The 23,806-nt window shown below is 42.3% G+C and overlaps 1 protein-coding gene across 1 annotated transcript in view; it reads right to left on the bottom strand.

Moving 5' to 3' along the window:
- The window catches only part of LOC126260271 (eukaryotic translation initiation factor 5B-like), a 561,696-nt gene that overhangs the window by 477,481 nt on the left and 60,409 nt on the right, over positions 1-23,806 (bottom strand). The gene's annotated exons all lie outside the window — the stretch shown is intronic.

The following is a 23,806-nucleotide window of genomic DNA, read 5'->3' as shown; positions in this document are numbered from 1 at the left end:
GCATGAGTCGTGCTTCGGTAGCTCAGTTGGTAGAGCACTTGCCCGCGAAAGGCAAAGGTCCCGAGTTCGGGTCTCGGTCGGGCACACAGTTTTAATCTGCCAGGAAGTTTCGTTTTTTTCTTAAACTTTTTCTCACTTATATGCTTAAAGGTGAATATTTAAAATAGTAACTCATTTTTAAAACAATCAGACGTCTGAAACTGCATTATACATTGGACTTTGATTCTTTAAGAAATTGAATAGCTGGTTCATCACTAAGTGGAATAAGAGAATAAAAAAATGTGAATGAGTTGCAGTAAAGACTATAGGCAACTCGGCACAAAGCACGGCAAATACAACAGCACAAAGAGCAACTAAAGTTAGAGAAAACAGTGAGGTGGAAATCACCAAGGTCAAGGTGAAGTTAACAACACAAGTAAAGACAATTGCTGACGTGGTAATTGCTAAAAAAAAAAAAAAAAAAAAAAAAAAAAAAAAAAAAAAAAAAAAAAAAAAAAAAAAGATAATTTGAGTATCTCCATAAAGGAAGCTGGGAACATCAGCACAGGAGTGAACAACATAGTAGTAAATTGATTAGAAGTGTAAGCTTCTGATGACCAGAAGAGAGACTACACTGAAGTCTACCTGGTAGTGGTAGGCTGCTTCTTCTGCAGAGGACAGATGGCAGCAGTGGGCTGTGGCGAGGATGCAGGCCACTGACAGCTTAGTAAAGCAATGTTAACATACAGTCCATGCATCTACATTCTGATGCTACAATGCAGTACACCTTTCTGGGTGCATGGTGTGGAGGGTGCATGCAACAAGGCGGCGGCTGGTGACCAGCCGGTGGGTCCTGATGTGTGCACCTTGGAATACTGATGCCTTCGAAAAGCTAGGAGCATACAACCCAATTCGGCATGCCACGCTACATGACGAAACAACTGCAGAGGATGCCAGCTTCCCAGTGGGAAGACCTGCCTCAACAAATAGTGATGTGAAGCACTGTGGCTCCCGCATCATTAATAGGAAGAAGAGCGGCTGTACCACAGTGATCATGACCTGCTGCCCCCTGGGTAAGAGTCTAGTTGGTGCTGCAGTGAGCCAGGAAGTGGTACACTAGCAGAAGGTACCAAGTCCCAGAGGGAGGACTTGGTGCTAGGGGATAGTGTGTTGGTGGCAGCTGGCCAGGGTCATGGGGGCTTCTTGCTGCCCCATGGTATAGCAGTCCCTGGCATAGCCCCAGCATCATAGTTGGTCTGCCAGGCTGTGTATATCTCCAATAAAAAGTACTGTTATTTATACAGGATAGAGGCTCTTTTGTTGTGCCAATGTACCAATCCAGTCATGTTCCTGACAACATGTTGGGGTCCATTGGAGGGGAAAACCACATGGACCATTATGTAGGAACCCTGTCTTACTGCTCAACTGGGAGATTTTTTATGCCATGCCTCGCCTGTCTCTCAATGCATAAACAACCCTGTTGCTGTAACTTGCATGCCAACATCCTGCACTCACTTGTTACCAATGGCTACTGCAATGCTGCACTGCTATGCTTCAACAAAATTGCCAAAAAATAGTAGTGGTGCTAGACGTACCAATACTCCTTTGGAAGACCTGGTGCCTAAGTCTCTGCCCTGCACTGGTCTGCAACAAACTTCAACACCCATGGCCAAAAATGTACAATATCTACAAAAATTTTTTTGTAAGTACTAGGTAGCTTGAACCACAATGTTCAGAGGCTGTGGTTGTAACCTACAATGCTTAGCCTGTTAGATCCTTACTTACAACTAGAAGGTTACATCTTTGTCACACTAATTAGCAGTCCATTAGTTCATGTGAGAAAGCACAAATCAGTGTACAACTACTAACATCCTGCTAGTCATCCCATCTAGACAACTCTATGTACTACTTAATATCTCATCACACTTCTTTAGATCTTCATAGCCTGTTCAATACCCCTACAACTTCTTAAACATTAGGAAATACATTTCTTACTACTAAGCACATTGTAATGTCACACATACTAAAATTATCTTTTACCTCTCATTTTCTACTTACAATTAAAAATGATACTGAAAAACTCTCTCTCTCTCTCTCTCTCTCTCTCTCTCTCTCTCTCTCTCTCAATAAATTACCAAGAACAAACATTCTTCAACATCACTTGGTCTAGCTCTATTAAACTCTTATGTTAGGTATCTCACTTGTCTCTCCAATGAATTTTTTAATCCTTTTTTAACATCATTCAGAACATTGTCTCTGTCCTTGCACATGAATTACTTGTGGTACTATCACACACAATACATTGACAAGTAATCCCTCTTACCTGTAATGCTAACCAGAAACTGAATTTCTCATGCAATGCTCAGTTTTCGGTGCCCCTGCTCTCCCGAAGCAACTAACCGATATATTGTGGCGCCCTATCATACAAATTAAGCCTTAGGGTTTTGTACACAGTGTAATCACTTCATTGCTTAATGTGGAAAAACGTTGCGAAAATACTCCACTGATGACAATTTTCCCTAGCTGTAATTTTGTCCCTCTAAATTTCATCATGAGTCACTGAATGTCAATTCTGGCATGGCATTCAGGCATTAAGTTTACTCTCAGGTTTATCTTGTACCATTAACATCTCTTACACCCATCATGGACCTCAGGCTGCGTCCATGTTCTGACCAGCTTGCAGAGAGCATCAGCAGGTTGCTCTGCAATGCTGTGACATAGTGCTGGCCCCATTGTTACATTCTCAACCTGAGGCACACACTCCTACAAAGATTCAGCCCTATGGACTTGATCACTCACTTTATGAACACTTCTCCCCTTCCTTTTCCTACATTCACCCCACTTATGATGAAACATATGAGTCTGTACCACTTCTTCCAAAACATCTGCAGCACTACTATCAACTCAATAGTTTTCTGTACATTTTGGTGTAGTACCTACAATAACACCACTGTCTGCAGTGTCTCTATGCATGATGCAAAAATCTGTGGCAAATGCACTTCCTTGTGCATCTGACCCAGGCGCCACAGTCTAAAAACAACACCCCTTATTACACAATAGGGTAGATACTACTGCACTTAAATCACTCATGTTGGTATCCACACACTTGCCTGCTCCAGTATGCTACCAGTGGTAGCTTAGTAAAACAACACTGACACGCCATTCACGTTATGCACATACTGGTACACCATGATTCCTCCCTCCCCCACCACCACCTCCCATGCCCCCTCTGAGGGCATGGCACCATAGGCTCATGATGCAGCCTGGTGACAGTTGACGACCAGCAGGTGGATCCTGATGTATGCAACTGTAATGTTGACATCTGCATCCAGCTAGCAGTATGCAACTCAGTTATACATGCCACACTGCATGTGGTTGGTGCCAGTGGTGCTGAAGATGACTACAACACTTGCAGCGGAAGCCAGTCTTCCAGTGTGAAATCTCACCTCTGGAGTGGCAGTGTGAGGCATCGTGGCTCTTGCATCAGTGTACAAGCGAGAGAGCTGTATTGCCCTTGTCAATACCTGCTGCCCCTTGAGCAGGAGTCGAGCTGTTGTTGGAGTGAGCTTGGAAGTGGCCCATCATTGGAGAGGCACTAAATCCCAGGACGACGACTTGATGCTAGAAGATGGTGTGTCAATGGCAGCTGACCATGCTCAAGGTGGTTGCTTGGTGACCCACAGTGCGGTAGTGTCTTGCGTAGCCCCGTTGTCATAGTTTGCTGCCAGGCTGTGAATATCTCTGTTAAAAAGTGACCATTATTTACAGAGGATAGTAGATCATTTGTTGTGCCGATATACTGTTTCCAGCCACCTTCCTGACATTTCCATGGCCTACCAGAGGAGAAACCACTTGACCCATTCTGTAAGAACCCTGTCTTACTGCTTTACTGTCAGGTTGCGATGATAGGCCTGGTCTGTCTTGCAATGTGTTAACAGATCTGTTGCTGCAGATGTGGAAAGGAGCAGAAGGCTGAGCACATTTCCTGTATTTAGACAGAATAATGTACAATGAGTTTCGAAAAGCCTTTGCAGGTAAATATTTTTCTCGGGAATTATAAGAAATGATCAAGGATGAACTGAGGTTGCAAGGATGTAACAGACAGATAAGTGTATCACTAGCAGGCATGCTTGAGAAGTCACTGGTGTTAAATAGATATTTGGACATCAGTGGGAGCACAGAATGGAGATATATGATAAGGTCTGATGATCAAAAAGAAGAAAGCAAGCAAAGATGATTTTAAAATGCATAGAAGAAAGAGCACACAGGGAGGTCATAATTGCAATAGAAATAACAAATACCTGAATTACTGAAACCATAATACAGAGGTGAACGACCTGGCAACAATAGGCAGCACTAAGTGTGGTATAGTGGCTACGCAAGGGGAAATTTCCAAGGGCAATGGCGCTATAATAATGATATCATGGGAGCAGGCTTTCAACCACAGCCACTGGTGTACGAAGCTAGATATGAAGAGAACCACAAGAATGGGGCCATCTGTGCAGAGACATTAGTTGTGACAAGAGAGACTACTTCATGCTGAGAGCAGAAGAAATGTGTAGACCCTGGATCAAAAACAAGAGAGAGGAACAGAAACCAGGAAAACAGATTAGTTTCAGCTCAGCCCCACCCTGGGCCACATTGTGCCATTAGATTCATAAAGTTGGGAAGACATGATACAAAACTGAGGTACAATCATAGAAGTAAACTTCAAAAAAACTGAGATACAATCATAGAAGTAAACTTCAACAAGTAATTGATGATATGGATAATACCACAAAGAAGCCTGTGGATAATAATTAAAGAAAGTGACACTACAGTAGCTAACATAGATGAAAATGCAGTTGGTGGTAGTATCAGAGTCCAGTCAGTTAAAGATGATGTTATGGTTAATGGAGAGATTACGAGCGATTTTACAGGAGGAAGAAAATACCAATGAAGATGATCCAGGAGTATTAAAAGATACAGTTTTAAAGGTATCAAACATCTCTAATGCCGAGCCACTGAGTAATACTGCAACATTATTTGAAGCAGTGGAGGATGTATATGCTGAAAACAAATGGGTGCCTCAAGAAAAAAGTGTATCTGTGAATACCACTTCAATAACAGCATTTGCAGTGCACAAGCTGTAATTAAAGAAGAGACACCAAATATTAATGAGGACAAGGCACACATAATAACATTATCAGAGATGTTGAACACAAATATAGGCATTCAAACTGAGCCTTGTGCCTCCAGAATCAGATCCAACAAATGTTTCTCAATTAAAGAAAAGATATCATGGTTTGAAATCAAATCTCTGCACTACAAAAAAGAAGTATGAAAAGGCAAAAGAAGGAAAGGAAGATTTATATGAGGTAAATAAATGTTTAAAATACATGTTTTGTATCAAAAGGAGGGAATTGGAAGCTGCCACAACGAAAATAGGGTGTGGTCCATCCCCAAAAACCAAAGGAAGATAGCAAGAAGACAGGAGTATGGGCGACACTGCAAAATCCACTGGTTTCAAATACACTCAGATCGGAACAATACAGCAGAGGAAATATGAATAATGATGACTAAAAAAAAATTTTTTTTGAATGCCACCTCAAGGAACAGATGACAATGAAATAAGAGACAGAATAAACCAACACACTGACATCAAAGAGTGGTACAGAAACTTGGCATACTCAAAAGTACTAAAAGAAAGAAAAGAAAACTCATCAAGATATTCAAAGCAATGGGTGAATGAAGAAAAATGGCAACATTATGCATCAGCTGTAAATGGGCAGTGGAATGAAAGAAATATTGTGATCTGATTTGTGGTGGTCATTTGTTGTCTCTTTGTGCACGAGGGATACTTGTGAAGTATGATGATAAAATGTATCAGATTAGGCAGTAGTGGCAGTGCCATGGCAAGTCCAACTTAAAAAACAATGTAATTTTGCGAATGGAAGAATGTAGGAAGTGACTGGACTGAGCCATACTGTGTCAGTTTAGGCTAGGAAAGTAACATGCTGTGAATGGACTATTCTTAAGTGTCAGTGAACTTGCTTGTTTTCTCTTTCATATTGTGTTTATATTGTGCCATAATGGTTTTCCAGAGTCTGTGCGCAAGGGAACAATGACATCACGCACACATAAAGTGTGCAGTGGACTGGCTAGCAGACTGCTACAGCTCAGTGGGTTGCTGCAATTGTTGTCAAAACAAACTGTCTTCAGGTTGGAACCACACCCTCTCCCTCCTTTGCTGATACGACTCTACCAGTAGCAGCTTACTGAACGCATCAACAAAGGTGGTCTGCACCCTTTCATTTATGAACAGTGTTGTGTTCACACATGCAACTGCGGGTGCTCTCTGAGTGATCCGCTGTACCATGAGGTTGCCTGCACCGGGCATAGTCCAGTAACATTGTCATGAAAAGTTAGAGGTGGGGGGGTACCATGCATCAAGTGGCGGTAGAAGCTTTTTTTTCTTTCTTGTATGGGATGTGACAGAGACGCAAAACCCAATTTTCAACTTTTGCAGTCCCCTGGATCACTTCTGAATATTCCAAAAATTGTCAAAGTTTTTTCCCATTTTTACCATGAAGGAGCGTGTTTTAAACAAAGACCATTCTATAAGTTTTTAAACTAGACTTAATTTGGTACAATTTGAGGCCAACATGATCTTGGAAGACCTAATAGTTCCTGAGATACAGCTTTTCAAATTCAAGAAAATTTTCCGAACTTGAAAAATTTAAGCTAATTTTCATGTTTAAGCATTTATTCAATTAAATATTTTGAAGGTGGAGGATACATAGATATAGGAATGACAATACATAATGAGAGATAGGAACCAAATAATGACTTCCATGAGCCTAATATTACAAATCAGTTTATAAAAAACATTTTAAAGAAATTTAGTGCTTTACAAAATCACTATGTCACAATGATGTAGTGGAAATGATGTTTACAGGAACAAACTAAGGCAGTCTGTGCATATAGTGTCTTTAGAGTGCGTGAGTTGGTGGCACCAGCTGTGAATGGACAAAGCAGTCCCAGTGGCACCGTAACAGTGGGCAACAAAAGAAAGATTCCTCCCCTTGACCCCTTACTGTTCATTGTTTCCATTGCTTTCAGAACCCCCCCCCCCCCCCAATCCCAATTCCCTCCTCTCCACTCCACTCCACTCCACTCAGCTGATAGCTAAGGCTCGAATGGTAACATGTGGTTGATTTACTTGTTAAAACCATGACTTGAAATTAGTTATTTGTGCCACTGAAATCCAAAATTCTCACTGCATCACAGCTAGGATCGTCCATGAATTCTACATATTTCATACATAGTGAGAGCTTAAAAGAAGGTGATATAGTGTTGGCAAAAGAAAATGAGTTAAAACCCTACAAGAGTCCAGAGCTGCATTTCGAAATAGTGATAACGAACATATGCGTACAGTATACCAGAAGTGTTACAAAAATCCTGAGTTGATAAAAGAAGCTGTTAAACATGGAGACACAAATGTCACAAGACCTACAAGTGCTTCTACTGAGAAATTCAGTTTCAGAGAGCAGTTTTTCCCATGTGATGTCATAACAAAAGAGTACACTGAAGCTCAGAAGAAAAAAATCGACAGAAAAAAGAAATTCTGTGACCACTGTCGGGAAGGAGCAGAACCTAAACATAATTAAAACAGTTGAAAGAAGAGGTGATGAATAAAGGAACAAATTTCAGATGGTACTGATTTGACAGCACCTGACATGAGATACCATCTGTATAAAGGATGCTGTATAAAGCACCACGCAAAGGACTTCCAAGCAGTGGTTGTTGATTAGTCTACCGTTGGTGAAGCCATGAGGCCGATTTTTGCTCATCTTCAAGAGCATGCAGATGAGTGCCAGTTTTCACTTCCTTTACTCATTGACCTCACAAACAAAAAAGCCTGATACTTGAACCATAAATAAAAGATGGTTTGACAAGTACAGCAATGACATATCATCACAAACATTGCATTAACAGATCTAAGCCTAAGTTGTAAATTTCTGTAAACTTTCAGTCCATGAAAGAGTTGGAGTTTTTTAAAACCACAAGTGAGGGTTTAACCAAAGATGACAGCCAAGTTTTTTGATGCTGGGGTGTTTGTTTATAAATTTCATGGGATTTTCGAATTTTTATTTTTGCCTAAACTTTCATTTTTGAAAAGAATTGAGGGTAGTCATATATAGGTGCTGTTATCAACACCCTTACCAGCAAGCTACTTAGTAACATGCACTGGATGGCAAACCTTAGCATCCAGAATTTTCTGTCATTTCCTACCTTTCCTGGCAGATAGGATATTGCCGCGTCACACCACACTAGCAAGTGCTTGAGGTCAATAGGGGGATAGAGTTGGTTAAGTGAGCATCTGATGAAAGAGACAGTGGACCGGAATACAGGAAATTAAAGTTGAGTGTGTTTAGTAGTCCTGTTGACAGATGTAGTTAACTGATAAAAGAAGCTTGAGAGGTCTGAGGCTGTCTGGAGTGAATGGATTTGGATTTGTGAATTCCATAAACGTGTGGGCCAAGTCCAACAGCACGGTTCCTTTCTTGACTATGTGCCGCTGGTGTCACCAGAGTGTGGCTGTTGCAAGATGTGTGACTGATGGGAGTGCTGCTGTGGCTGCGTTGGGGAGAGGCGTGGAGGACAGTGGACAGACAGCTGGGCTCAAGTAGAGAAGTTGCATCTCCCAGAAGCAAATGCTGGAGTCTGTGGCTGGGGACTCGGCATGTGATTAGAGATGGACGGTCAAAAATTGAGTTGTTGGAAAGACATCACGGAAAGCAATTATGCGGGAAGCCAAGCTGAAGGGTTTTTCCAAGTTGGCATGTGCTTCAACATTATATGGACATGGTAAGCAGAAGTGGTGATTGTGTGTGGACAACAGCCTGTTGGAGCACATCCTATTTTCTCTGGTCGCACACTGCAGGGAGGTGAGGAAGAGCCCCAACAGATTGCAGGAGCACAATCAGAATAATGTTGAGCTAATGGTATCCTGTTCGAGGTGAGACACAGTGTTACATGTAAAGTTGTATTACGTTAAATCAGCTGTGGCTCACTTTGTCTGGAAGTTTTGAGTGTTGAATTACAGCTTGTTATGACTATTGCATGTGGGGAATTGCTCAGTGGTTGGTTGGTTTGAAGGAGCGGATGAGGGGGTGGGGGGGGGGGGGGGAATAAGGACAAAACTGTGAGGTCATTGGTCCTGGTCCCTTGTTCACAGTAAAATAATTACACAAGGGAAAGAAGAAAAGAAAGGAGATATACAGCACAGTAACAGGAGAATGGAAGAACCAGATGAATGACAGAAGGATGACCAACACTAATATGGACAAAACAGGAAAAGAAAACCACAGAGAAAAGCAAGAAACAGGTAGAAGGGATAAAAACAAAAGAGCAGATGACCATGGTTGGCCGACCACGAGGAGAAAAAGGAAAAGCCAGCCGCTCTGCGACACATTACAACATCTAGCCTAAAAGCATTAGAGTGGAGAACACACAAGGACAAAGGACATGTGTGAAAACTTATACAGAATGATAAAACCCACCGTCATGTATAAAACATAAAACTAAATTAGCCGATGAGGTGCTGTCAGTTAAAATTAATGGCAATGAGTCCGGTAACTGAAGAGTCCATTACAGGGCAGCCACAGGAGGACAGCTCACCAAGATATGGGCCACTGTCAGCCAGGCGCCACACCGACACTGAGGTGAGTCATCATGGCGCAAGAGGTATCCGTGTGTCACCCAAATGTGGCCAATGTGGAGCCGACAGAGAACCACAGAGGCACGGAGGTCTTCCACACATTCATAGTCTCCTTAATGGCACGCAGCTTGTTGTGTGTACTGAGGTTATATCATTCCGTCTCCGAAAGCCGCAAAACCTTCCGGCGTAGTACTGAACGCAGGCCAGCTGCAGAGAGGCCAATCACCATAAGCAGTTTCCCCGTAGCCTGTTTGGTCAGCATGTCAGCAAGTTCGTTGCCTGGGATTCCGACGTGTCCTGGGATCCAGACAAACACCACTGAACGACTGGACCATTCCAGGGCATAGATGGACTCCTGGATGGTTGCTACCATAGGATGACGAGGGTAGCACTCGTCAATAGCTTGTAGGCTGCTCGAGGAGTCACTAACACAGAAGATAGGACTCCCAAGGGCATGAATGGCTGTGCTCAAAAGCACAAGATATTGCCACCAGCTCAGCAGTGGAAACACTGCACCCATTGGGCAAGGAATGCTATTCAGTATGTCCCCCATGAACATAATCGAAGCCAATGTGATCATCAGCCATCGATCCGTTGGTGTAAACCACTCCATGGTCTTGGTACATGTCAAGAATTGAGAGGAAGTGGCAGCAGAAAGCCGCGGGGTTAACTGAGACCTTACAGTCATGTGAAAGGTCCAGGCAAAGCCGCAGGCCAGGTGTACACCATGGAGGTGTATGTGAATGGACCTCAAGTATAGGTGGTAAAGGCAAGGACTCCAGTTCGGAAAAAAGGGATTGGACACGAACTGCAACTGGAAGCCCTGACCTGGGCCACCAACGCGGGAGATGAACCGCCATGGGTGGGAAAACGAGACAGTAATTTGGATGCACAGGAGAACTACGAATGTGTGCAATGTAACAGGCAAGCAGTTGTGCACGCCTAAATTGCAATGTAGGGACTCTGGCCTCCACCAGGACACTGGTCACTGGACTCGTCCTAGAAGCTCCTGTCACTAGGCAAATGCCACAGTGGTGCACTGGGTCGAGTAAACGCAATGCTGAGGGTGCCGCCGAACCATAAACCAGACTCCCATAGTCAAGGCAGGATTGAACAAAGGCTTTGCAGAGCTGCAGCAGCATAGAGCGATCTGCACCCCAGTTGGTGTTTCTCAGGCAGTGGAGGGCATTCAGGTGCTGCCAGCACTTCCGCTTAAGCTGACGAAGGTGAGGAAGCCAAGTCAATCGGGTGTAAAAAACCAGTCCTAAGAATTGATACATCTCCTCTACAGTGAGTGGATCAACATTAAGGTAATGTTCTGGTTCCGGATGAACAGTATGACACTAACAGAAGTGCATAACACACGACTCTGCAGCCAAAAACTGGAAACCGAGGGCTAGAGCCCGTGAATGTGCCTTATGGCTGGCTCCCTGTAGGTGCTGCTCAGCAACAGCAGTACTGGTGGTACAGTACGAAATGCAAAAGTCGTCAGCATATAGAGAAGGTGAGACGGATGGCCCTACAGCTGCTGCTAGACCATTAATTGCCACTAAAAATAGAGATACACTCAATACAGAGTGCTGCGGGACCCCACTCTCCTGGATATGGGGGGAATTATGGGAGGCACCAACTTGGGACATGGAAAGTACGGAGGGACAGAAAGCTTTGGATAAAAATCGGGAGTGGGCCCCAGAGATAGCACTCATACAATGTGGCAAGGATATGACGTCGCCAGGTTGTGTCATACGCTTTCTGTAAATCAAAAACGACGGAAACCAGGTGTTGGTGTCTGGAAAAGGCTGCTTGGATGGCAGACTTGAGGGACACAAGACTATCAGTGGTAGAGTGACACTGGCAGAAGCTGCCCTGACATGGAGCCAGTAGGCCACATGACTCCAGGACCCAACCCAAACATCGACACACCATACATTCCAGCAGCTTACAAAGAACATTGGTGAGGCTGATGGGCCAATAGCTATCCACATCAAGCGGGTTTTTGCCAGCATTGTGAAGGAAAGACACCATTGCACCAGATCCGGTTAAAGATGACGAGGAGATGTCACTTGCAGTCCGATTAGAGATATTTAATCAGCTGACTGTGGATCTGATCTGGCCCTGGAGCAGTGTTGGGGCAATGTGCAAGGGCACTGTGGAGCTCCGATTCTGTAAATGAGGCATTATAGGATTCACTGTGGTGTGTAGTGAATGAGAGGACTTTCTCTTCCAGCGCCGAGAGTGCGAAAGGCTGGGGGGTAATTCTCTGACGCAGAGGCTTGAGCAAAGTGCTCGGCAAAGTGCTCGGCAAAGTGCTCGGCAAAGTGCTCGGCAAAGTGCTCGGCAAAGTGCTCGGCAAAGTGCTCGGCAAAGTGCTCGGCAAAGTGCTCGGCAAAGTGCTCGGCAAAGTGCTCGGCAAAGTGCTCGGCAATCGCGATTGCATCGGTAGATAACACAGCATTTATGTTAACACTGGGAACACTTGTTGGGGTCTGGTACCTGAAAACACATTTGATCCTTGCCTAGACTTAGGAAGGTGATGTATGGCACACAATGGTCGAGACATATCTCTCCCAGCACTCCTGCTTCCGTGGTTTGATAAGTTGGCAAATGCGGGCACAGAGCATGTTTAAAGGCTATGAGGTGCTCCAGGGAATGGTGCTGCTTATGCCGCTGTAGAGTTCGCCAATACTCCTTAATTGCTTCAGCGACTTCTGGCGACCACCAAGGCACTACCTTTCGCCAGGGGCACCCTAACGAGCGAGAGATCATGTTTTCTGCCACAGAAAGGATTGTTGTCGTCACCTGCTCGACCATCACATCAATGTTCTCGTGTGGGGGAGATTCAACAGTGACGGCAGACGTGAAAGTTTCCCAGTCCGCCTTTTTTAAAGCCCATCTGGGCAGGTGTCCATGGGCCTGATGCTGGGGCTGTGACAGGAAGATGGAGAAGGGGTCACTACCTCACAGGTCATCATGTGCTCTCCAGTGGATTGATAAGTCCTGGGCTGCAAAGTGATAAATCAATCCCTTGTAGCTGCGAAGGGCAGGGGTCCATATTGCCGGGAACCAGGTTTCCTGGAGAGCGATGCAGAAAGCTTAACAGTTGCCATAGCTCAGCGAGGCAGTGGAAAAAACCGCCGCAATTCCACTGGAGGATGACACCATCGTGAGACTGGGAAGGCATGGAACATTCAATGAGGCAGTTTACACCACAGGGTCACCCGCTGCCACTGACTTAGTGCCTGAGCAGTTTATATCCGTTGTATCTGAGGGTCCTCAATGGACGCCAGAACCTCCACCTCATCCACAGATGCAGATGCAGAGCTTGTAGGCAGCGGTGGTGTGGGTGCCACTGCAATTCCCTTGGTCTTGGGGATCTTCTTTTTGGATTTTTCTCTCTGCTCCTCGGGTTTCCCTGGCTGGGAGGACTTCATTGATTCAGCCTCTGGAACAGAGGATGAGCATGAAGCCCTATGACCAGCTGCTTTTAGGCTCTTCAGCCACTGGTGGGTGTCATCTTTCCCACTAGCAGAAATCTGGGAAGGGAGTGACCCAAGGAACCCCTTCTTAGAGAGAAGAGCCAAAGAAGACTTACACTTCTCCGGCGCATAAGCGGCGACTGATATCCCTGATGGTTGGGGTAGTGTTGCTCCCGAAGTAAGTGGAGCAGGTGCAACAGGGAGGGAAGTGCCCCCACCATCAACAGGGCGGGTGTAGTCTTCCGGCTCTGAGAGGTGACCTGGGTTGGCGGTGTAAGATGATGTCATACGCATAGGATGTAGGGGTTCAAATTTCCTCTCAACCTCAGTGTAGGTCAGTTGGTCCAGGGACTTTTACTCCATGATTTTTCCTTTCTTTCTGGAGAATCCTGGTCAGGCGAGCAAGGCGAATTGTGCTCTCCACAGTTGACGCATATGGGGGGCGGGGTACAAGGAGTATTGGGATGTGGTGGGCATCCACAATCTTGACATGTGACACTGGTAGTACAGTGGGAAGACATATGGCTAAACTTCCAGCATTTAAAGCACTGCAATGGGGGAGGGATATAGGTTTTTCCATCACAGCGGTAGACCATCACCTTAACCTTCTCGGGTAATGTATCACCCTCGAAGGCCAAGATGAAGGCACCAGTGGCAACCTAATTATCCCTCGGACATCGGTGGACATACCAAAAGAAATGTACACCTTGCTGCTCTAAATTGGCGCACAGCTCATTGTCAGACTGTAAAAGAAGGTCCCTGTGAAATATGACACCCTGGACTATATGTAAGCTCCTATGGGGTATGATGGTTACCAAAACATCCCCCAGCTTGTCAGAAGTGAATAACACCTGTGACTTGGCAGAGGATGCTGTTTGGATGAAGACTTACCAAGATCTCATTTTGGACAAGCCCTTGACCTCTCCGAACTTGTCCTGTAAATGCTCAACAAAAAACTGAGGATTCATCATCATGAAAGATTCTCCACCAGCTCTCGAACATACAAGGTACCAGGGCGAATAAGAGCCGCTGCCATCCTTACTTGACATTCCTCCTGTGGTGTGGCCAGGGAGGAGAACGATTTGGGGTCATACTTCTGTGTGTTGAATTGAGCCCATGAATGCTTAGAGATTGCTGGTGTCTGACCACCAGCAAGAGTTGATGTACTACACTTCATCGCTTGTCACCCGCCCTGATACCACCCACTCCGACCAGGGGCCCTCCTCATGGGCGCCACCCAGCCACAGCAAAGGCCACCTGGCAGGATGGCCATTGCCAGGAGTCCCGATGCCCCAGGGTGACAGGCACCTACTCCTGAACGTACATGGGGAGTTAACAGCGCAGGCATCAGCAGATCCACATCAACGAAGGATGTGATAGGCGTCAGAACATGATGGATCCGACGCACAATGTAAGGTGCCCTTCCCCAATTGGCTCACTCTACAGGAGAATTTTGAACAATGGACGTCAAACCCTACAGGGGACCATCACATAAAGGCCAAAACATATGAGACTCCTTTTAGTCGCCTTTTACAACAGGTGGGAATACCTTGGGCCTATTCTAACCTCTGGACCCACAGGGGGGAATCGCTCAGTCAATATTGTATATTGTTGTGCAAACGTGAATACTGCATGATGAACCAAGCCAGTTCATATCATTACGCACAAGGAGTGTGATTGTTCAAAAGTTAAATGTAATTTAAAATCTTGTTACAACTATGCATCTATTCTGTTGTTTTAATGTGGATTCAGTAGGGATCTTGTTATTGAACCTTTCATTCATTTGTGTGTAGTGTGAACTGCTATATTTTCTTAATCGAACGAATTTCTTAAATTCAAAACTGGTGTACTGATCACTTAGATATAAGTGTGTGTAGTTGAGAAGTATATTGGTAGTCGGTGTCTTCATGATTGGGATAGCTAGTAGTAGCCAGCCAATAAGTAGCTAGTAATGATTTTAATCAGTTTTCTATTATAGATCAGTGGATATTCTCTGGTATAATAAGATGGAAGAATCAGCAACAATCAACACAATGAGGACGCAGAAGTAATGAAAACCACTGCATTAAAGACACACAAGATGCATCTATAGGACATGTGACCTGTAGTTGAAAAGTACCATCATGATCTCTGTTCCATTAGGCCTCAACATGGATCTCTAGGAGAGGAGTGCTGAGGGAGCGGGGGTAGGGAGGGTGAGGAGGGGGGGATGGGGAGGAGGGGAAAGGGGGGGGAGAGGAGGAGGAGGAGGAGGAGGAGGAGGAGGTGACCATGAAACAAAGGTGGTATAACCAACAACATGGTAACATCCAAGTCAGATTGTGAAACACCCGAAGTCTGAATGTGGTAGGGAAGTAATAAAATCTGAAAAGGGAAATGTAAAGGTTCATTCTAGACACAGTACGAGTGAGTGAAGTGAAATCGAAGGATCTCTGGCCAGAAGAATATGGATAAAACATCAATAGCAGCAGATAATGGTATATCAGGAGCAGGATTCATTACACAGGGAACAAAAATGATTTTTTTTCTGAAGCGTAAGTTTATGGAGTCTGCTTAAATACATATGATAATGAAGTACTTAGCCTATAAATTATTTTTTTCGAATAGACTCTGGTCCTCACATAATAAACCTTTCCATAAAAAAAATAGATCTTTTTTACTACTGTACCCACACTGACATGTTTTTTATTTTTTTTATGTACATATTTTTTAAGTAAAGTAACTGTACTCAATATCGCCTAGTGCCTTTGTCTTAGTGACTATGACAGGAATCGAACAGATGGCATCTCATGTGTATTTGACAAACTACATTAACTATCTTTGCTTCTCAAAGAGAGTGCCACAGCTATCAGTCATTTCACAGGTGAGCTTTTGCTATTCGCCATTCAGTCATTATTACTTTGTGCAGGTAGGACTCTTACGTTACTCATTCGTTACAAGTTTTCTACAAACGTCATACAGTTCAAATGGTTCAAATGGCTCTGAGCACTATGGGACTTAACTTCTGAGGTCATCAGTCCTTTAGAACTTAGAACTACTTAAGGCTAACCAACCTAAGGACATCACACACATCCACGCCCAAGACAGGATTCGAACGTGCGACCGTAGCAGTAACGCGGTTCCAAACTGAAGTGCCTAGAACCACACGGCCACACCGTCCGGCTCGTCATACGGTGTCAGGAACTTCATGCAACTGTCCTGTTTGGGCATTTCTGTTACACAAAGTATGAATTCTTCACAGAAGTCTTGTGTTAATAACACCGAACATTGTTGCTATGTATGTGGTAAATATTGTCAAGAAAAGCAACAACAGAATATACAAGATTTTTTAAAACAAAGCTATTGGGCATATTGTAAAACAACTTGGACAACAAGAGAAATGTTAGGCTCCACACAAAGTTTGTAAAACTTGCATGGATTCACTTCAATATTGGAGTCAAGGAGCACGAAAAGTACTTCTGTTTGGAATATCAATGACATGGCTAGAGTCAAGAAACCATCTCTATGATTGCTACTTTTGTGCTGAATGTAAAATGTATGAATCAATACAAAAATCAGTGTAGGGCTTACTGAAATGTGCAGTCTGCTAAGCCACTACTCCTGTATAGTAAAGATTTGCCAATACCAGTATTTACTTCCTTATCAGACAACTACTGTGAATGATGTTGAAATGTTTGACAGAGTAAATGCAACAGTTAAAGTGAATTTGGAGAATGTAGGCCTGCATTGCAAGGCTTTTCTCAGGGTGAGCTAAACAACTTGATTTGAGATTTAAATTTAGCAGAGAAATCACCTGAGATTCTTGCATCAAGACTAAAAATCGGAAATCTGGAATTTCCTATGGGACCAAACTGCTGAGGTCATCAGTCCCTAGGCTTACACACTATTTAATCTAACTTAAACTAACTTACACGAAGGACAACATACACACCCATGCCCGAGGGAGGACTCGAACCTCCGACGTGGGAGCCGCGCAAACTGTGGCAAGGCGCCTCAGAGCGCAAGGCTATCTCGTACAGCCAAGACTAAAAGAAAAACTATTGCCTTCATCCCGGGGTATCAATAACATCCTATTGAATTGAGAGAGTGCAACATTCTTCCATATTTTAATGAGATGAATTATATCATATATTGTAGTGATATTTCTAGACTTTTAAATTTAATGACTCTTCGAGCATACCAACCGCAAAACTGATGACTTTTCCTAGATAGCTCAAAAAACAGTTTTAAATGTATGTTACTGCATAATGGAAATAAACTTGCTTTGATTCCAATAGCTCATTAAAGTACCCTCAAGGAAGAACATCAAAATATTAAACTTGTTTTAGAGAAAACATCATTTTAACAGCATCAATGGTCAGTGCGTGTAGATTTAAAAATGGTAAATTTTTTATTGGGTCAGCAAAGTGAATATACTAAATAGCCATTTTCTTTGTATGTGGGACAGTCGTGCTAAAAATGAACATTGGAACAGGAAGGAGTGGCCACCAAGAATAAACCTGACTATAGGAAAAGATAGCGCCGTTCATGAACCATTTGTCAGTGTGGGGAAAATCATTCTTCCACCATCACATATTGATCTTGGGTTTATAAAAAAGTTTGCTATAGTTTTATATAGTAATGGCAATTGCTTCAAATATGCTTGTCAATCATTACCTCATCTCAGTATAGAAATGTTAAAAATAGGAATTTTTTATGAGTCACAAATTCGTACTCTTACAAAAAACAATGATTTCACAAACCACATGACTCAAGTTGAACTGGTGTAAATCATCAAAAATTTTTTGGGAAATTGCAAATCTGAAGAATATTCCAAAGTAGTACACAAAATGCTTCAGAATTTCCAAAAACATGGAGGTAATATGAGTGTCAAATTGCATTTTTTGCACAGTCATTTAGATAAATTTCCTGACAACTCGGGCAATACAGTGAAGAATAAGGGAAACAATTCCAAAATCATGGAGGAAAGATATCAAGGCCATTGGAATCGCCATATGATGGCAGACTACTGCTGGAACTTGCACAGACACTGTCTGGACCAAACACATAGAAGAAAATCGCATACAAGACTTTTTTTCTTAAATCTTACTTAGCTGTTTTTGTTTTTATGATTAATTTTATTATTCTTTTTATCATTTATACCATTTTGTTGGGTTGAAATCATCTGATAACTTTTAATAAACATTTTAAAAAATATTCTCCTCTTTTTTACAATTTAATTTCCAGTATAAATGGACTGCTTTTATCTCAAAAATATTATTATTTTCATATTCAGCAGACCAAAATTACCTGAAACTGATTAATAAATCATATGCTGCAGAATCAGTGCTACCCTGTGTTACAAATAGAAAGGTAGGGCAGAGAGTGAGTTATTGTGAACTGTTCAGTTATGTGGTGGTTGTAATCAGATTCGACATTAAACCAACACCAGCAACAATATCCAGAATGAAATTTTCACTCTGCAGCAGAGTGTGGCTGATATGAAACTTCCTGACAGATTAAAACTGTGTGCCAGACCAAGACTAGAACTCGGGACCTTTGCCTTTCGCGGGCAAGTGCTCTACCAACTGAGCTACCTAAGCATGACTCACGACCCGTCCTCACAGCTTCAATTTTGCTAGTACCTCGTCTCCTACCTTTCAAACTTCACAGAAGCTGTTCTGCGAAACTTGCAGAACTAGCACTCCTGGAAGAAAGGATATTGCGGAGACATGGCTTAGCTACACACAGCCTTGGGGGCGTTTCCAGAATGAGATTTTCACTCTGCACCAGAGTGTGCACTGGCAAAGGTCCCGAGTTCAAGTCTCGGTCTGGAAAAAAGTTTTAATCTGTCAGGAAGTTTCATATCAGACCACACTCTGCTGCAGAATGAAAATCTCATTCTGGAAACATCCCCTAGGCTGTGGCTAAGCCATGTCTCCACAATATCCTTTCTTCCGGGAGTGCTAGTTCTGTAAGGTTCACAGAAGAGTTTCTGTGAAGTTTGGATGGTAGGAAATGAGGTACTGGCAGAATTGAAGCTGTGAGGACGGGTCGTGAGTCGTGCTTGGGTAGCTCAGTTGGTAGAGCACTTGCCCGCGAAAGGCAAAGGTCCCGAGTTTGAGTCTCAGTCTGGCATGAGCCAATTGCACTAAATGTTCAGCAAATGTCGAACCACATGTGCAGTCTCCAGTTTTAGTCGGAATATGCTCCTTGTACCGTGTTAATAAGGCTCTTACTGTTTGGCCAATATAAAATTTTGGAGAGTCGCCACACGTGATCTTGTATACTCTGGATAATGACAATTTATCTTTAGGCTTTTTTAAACTATGAATCAGATTCTTCTGAATACTATTATTAGTGGAAAAAACTGTCTTAAATCCCTGATTTTTCAAAAGATGCCCTATTTTATACGAAACTTTGCCTATAAAAGAAATAGGTACTATGACAGACGGAGTAACATTTGGCATGGTACCTAACGTAGAAGCTGTCATCATTCTGTTATTGTTTACCTTCTTGTTATAGAGCCGTCTCACAATTTCGGGCTCATATCTGTTATTTCGGCCTATTGTTTCAAGAGTTACCAGTTTGTGTTCCAAGGCTTCTGCAGATAAAGGAACCGACATCGCTCTATGCAAAATAGAACGAAAAAATCCAATTTTATGCAGTATAATATTATCCGAAAACATACATTTTCTAAAGATGTCATATACTATGTGATTATCTACTATAGATACTGTCAGATCTAAGTGGTTCAATGTCCTATTGGGCGACTCCTTCTCAAGAGTACAATTAATTTTTTCGTGGAGATCGTTAAATGCTAAAAATATGTGATCTCTGTCTTCCTGAGACCCGTCAATTAGTAAGAGAATATCATCTACGTATCTTGCATGGAACTGTATTTTCTCGGCTTATTCTACATTACTTGCAAAAAATTGAGATTCCATCGTGTTCATAAAAACATCGGAAAGAATGCCTGCTAGCGGGCTACCCATTGCGAACCCGTATGGCTGGCAATATAAATTATCATTGAAAGAAAAATAGTTGTATTTCAGAACAATGTGCAGGAAATTCATGAGCTCGTCAATTTCAACATCTGGTAACTTCTTATGACAACATAAGTTGCTCTGTAAAATTTTTAAAGACTGATCTACAGGTATACTGGTGTAGAGGCTGGTGATGTCTAAGGAAGCCAGCTTTGATGTGGCATGGCATATTACATTATTTAACTTATTAACCAACTCAGCAGAATTTTTGATTGAATAATTTTTCTAAAGACGAAATTGTCTTTGATTTTATAATGTAAACACCCGGCCAGTTTATGGTACACACTATTCGTACTGTCCACAATTGGATGGATCGGGTGGAAGTTTTTATGAACCTTAAACTGCCTCCTTAGTATGGGCAGCTTCGGGTTCATAATCAGGAGCCATTTCTTTTGAAACGCTCCTATCAATTTATTGGTATTCTGTAAATCTGTTCTTATCTCCTTCTGTAAAGCTTGAGTATGATCTGAAGCCATGGGAGTTATACCATTTTGATCAAAAAATGCCTCTGTTTTCTCTATGTATTCTGCTTTGGACGACAAGTTCTTCTTATCGGCTTTTGTAATTAAAGCACTATTATTCTGCAGTTTATGGTTAATGCTTTCTACTGTACTATATATGTAAGGTTTTGATTGAGCAACTGATAGTTCATTTTCCAAGAATCTACAGGATTCATAGGCTAGTCGTGTTAGAACATTCTTCGGTGCTTTCGCATGTTCTAAACCTAATTTAAGATCTGCTATAAAATGGTCTACCACATATGGTTTTGAAATCGCAGGTACAACATTGAATTTTAGCCCTTTGGAAAGTAACTGGGTTTCAGCTCATGAAAACACAATGTCAGTTTTATTAATAATATGTTCATAGAACTTGGGTGTCAATCCTGTACTACTGCCCCCTCCTCGTTGACTACCTCTAATATCCCCCTTCGACAAATTTGACAATTTTTTCGCATGTCCTGTTGCGATTTCTTCTTTCTGTTTAGCTATGTATTCATTGTCTTGTGCCCAAAATTCATCTAATAGATAGTTGTAGTGTACCGAAAAATATATCGATATTTCAAGAAATAGCATATAGGCTTCTTCATTTAACGTATCTTTCTTTGTACACAATTCTGCAATTCTGTTATTGAGAATCTGACCAATGAACTTCTTTTTAAATACTGTCGACTTATAGAACAATTTTCCTAAATATCCGTTTACGAATTTTGGGGTGACACTGTTTTGTTTACACTTGTTAATAAATAGGAAGCAGGTAAGCTACTACAAACAGCATAGTGAACACATTATTGTGGCCAAGATAGACACGAAGCCCACGCCTAGTACAGTAGTACAAGTTTATATGCCAACTAGCTCTGCAGAAGATGAAGAAATTGATGAAATGTATGATGAGATAAAAGAAATTAGTCAGGTAGTGAAGGGAGACGAAAATTTAATAGTCATGGGTGACTGGAATTCGACAGTAGGAAAAGAAAGAGAAGGAAACATTGTAGGTGAATATCGATTGGGGTTAAGAAATGAAAGAGGAAGCCGCCTGGTAGAATTTTGCACAGAGCATAACTTAATCATAGCTGACACTTGGTTCAAGAATCATGAAAGAAGGTTGAGATACTAGAAGGTTTCAGATAGATTATATAATGGTAAGACAGAGATTTAAGAACCAGATTTTAAATTGTAAGACATTTCCAGGGGCAGATGTGGACTCTGAACACAATCTATTGGTTATGAACTGTATATTAAAACTGAAGAAACTGCAAAAGGTGGGAATTTAAGGAGATGGGACCTGGATAAACTGACTAAACCAGAGGTTGTACAGAGTTTCAGGGAGAGCATAAGGGAACAATTGACAGGAATGGGGGAAAGAAATACAGTAGATAAGAATGGGTAGCTTTGAGGAATGAAATAAAGAAGGCAGCAGAGGATCAAGTAGGTAAAAAGATGAGGGCTAGTAGAAATCCTTGGGTAACAGAAGAAATACTGAATTTAATTGGTGAAAGGAGAAAATACAAAAATGCAGTAAGTGAAGCAGGCAAAAAGGAATACAAACGTCTCAAAAATGAGATCGACAGGAAGTGCAAAATGGCTAAGCAGGGATGGCTAGAGGACAAATGTTAAGATGTAGAGGCTTATCTCATTAGGGGTAAGATAGACATTGCCTACAGGAAAATTAAAGATACCTTTGGAGAAAAAAGAACCACTTGTATGAATATCAAGAGCTCAGATGGAAACACAGTTCTAAGCAAAGAAGGGAAAGCAGAAAGGTGGAAGGAGTATATAGAGGGTCTATACAAGGGCGATGTACTTGAGGACAATATTATGGAAACGGAATAGGATGTAGATGAAGATGAAATGGGAGATATGATACTGTGTGAAGAGTTTGATAGAGCACTGAAAGAACTGAGTCGAAACAAGGCCCCGGGAGTAGACAACATTCCATTAGAACTACTGACAGCCTTGGGAGAGCCAGTCCTGACAAAACTCTACCATCTGGTGAGCAAGATGTATGAGGTAGGCGAAATTCCCTCAGACTTCAAGAAGAATATAATAATTCCAATCCCAAAGGAAGCAGGTACTGACAGATGTGAAAATTACTGAACAATCAGTTTAATAAGTCACGGATGCAAAATGCTAACGCGAATTCTTTACAGACGAATGGAAAAACTGGTAGAAGCCGACCTCGGGGAAGATCAGTTTGGATTCCATAGAAAGTTGGAACACGTGAGGCAATACTGACCCTACGAGGGAAAGGCAAACCTATGTTTCTAGCATTTGTAGACTTAGAGAAAGCTTTTGACAATGTTGACTGGAACACTCTCTTTCAAATTCTGAGGGTGGCAGGGGTAAAATACAGGGAGCGAAAGGCTATGTACAGAAAGCAGATGGCAGTTATAAGAGTCGAGGGACATGAAAGGGAAGCAGTGGTTGGGAAGGGAGTGAGACAGGGTTCTAGCCTCTCCCCAATGCTATTCAATCTGTATATTGAGCAAGCAGTAAAGGAAACAAAAGAAAAGTTCAGAGTAGGTATTAAAATCCATGGAGAAGAAATAAAAACTTTGAGGTTCGCCGATGACATTGTAATTCTGTCAGAGACAGCAAAGGACTTGGAAGAGCAGTTGAACTGAATGGACAGTGTCTTGAAAGGAGGATATAAGATGAACATCAACAAATGCAAAACGAGGATAATGGAATGTAGTCGAATTAAGTCGGGTGATGCTGAGGGAATTAGATTAGGAAATGAGACACTTAAAGTAGTAAAGGAGTTTTGCTATTTGGGGAGCATAATAACTGATGATGGTCGAAGTAGAGAGGATATAAAATGTAGACTGGCAATGGCAAGGAAAGCGTTTCTGAAGAGAAATTTGTTAACATCGAGTATAGATTTAAGTGTCAGGAAGTCGTTTCTGAAAGTATTTGTATGGAGTGTAGCCATATATGGAAGTGAAACATGGACGATAAATAGTTTAGACAAGAAGAGAATAAAAGCTTTCGAAATGTGGTGCTACAGAAGAATGCTGAAGATAAGGTGGGTAGATCACATAACTAATGAGGAGGTATTGAATAGAATTGGGGAGAAGAGAAATTTGTGGTACAACTTGGCTAGAAGAAGGGATCGGTTGGTAGGAC

This window comes from Schistocerca nitens, chromosome 5, assembly GCF_023898315.1.
Source record: "Schistocerca nitens isolate TAMUIC-IGC-003100 chromosome 5, iqSchNite1.1, whole genome shotgun sequence".
Taxonomy (NCBI): Eukaryota; Metazoa; Arthropoda; class Insecta; order Orthoptera; family Acrididae; genus Schistocerca; species Schistocerca nitens.
Note: the sequence above shows the minus strand (reverse complement) of the source record. Positions and strands in the feature narration are given on the sequence as shown.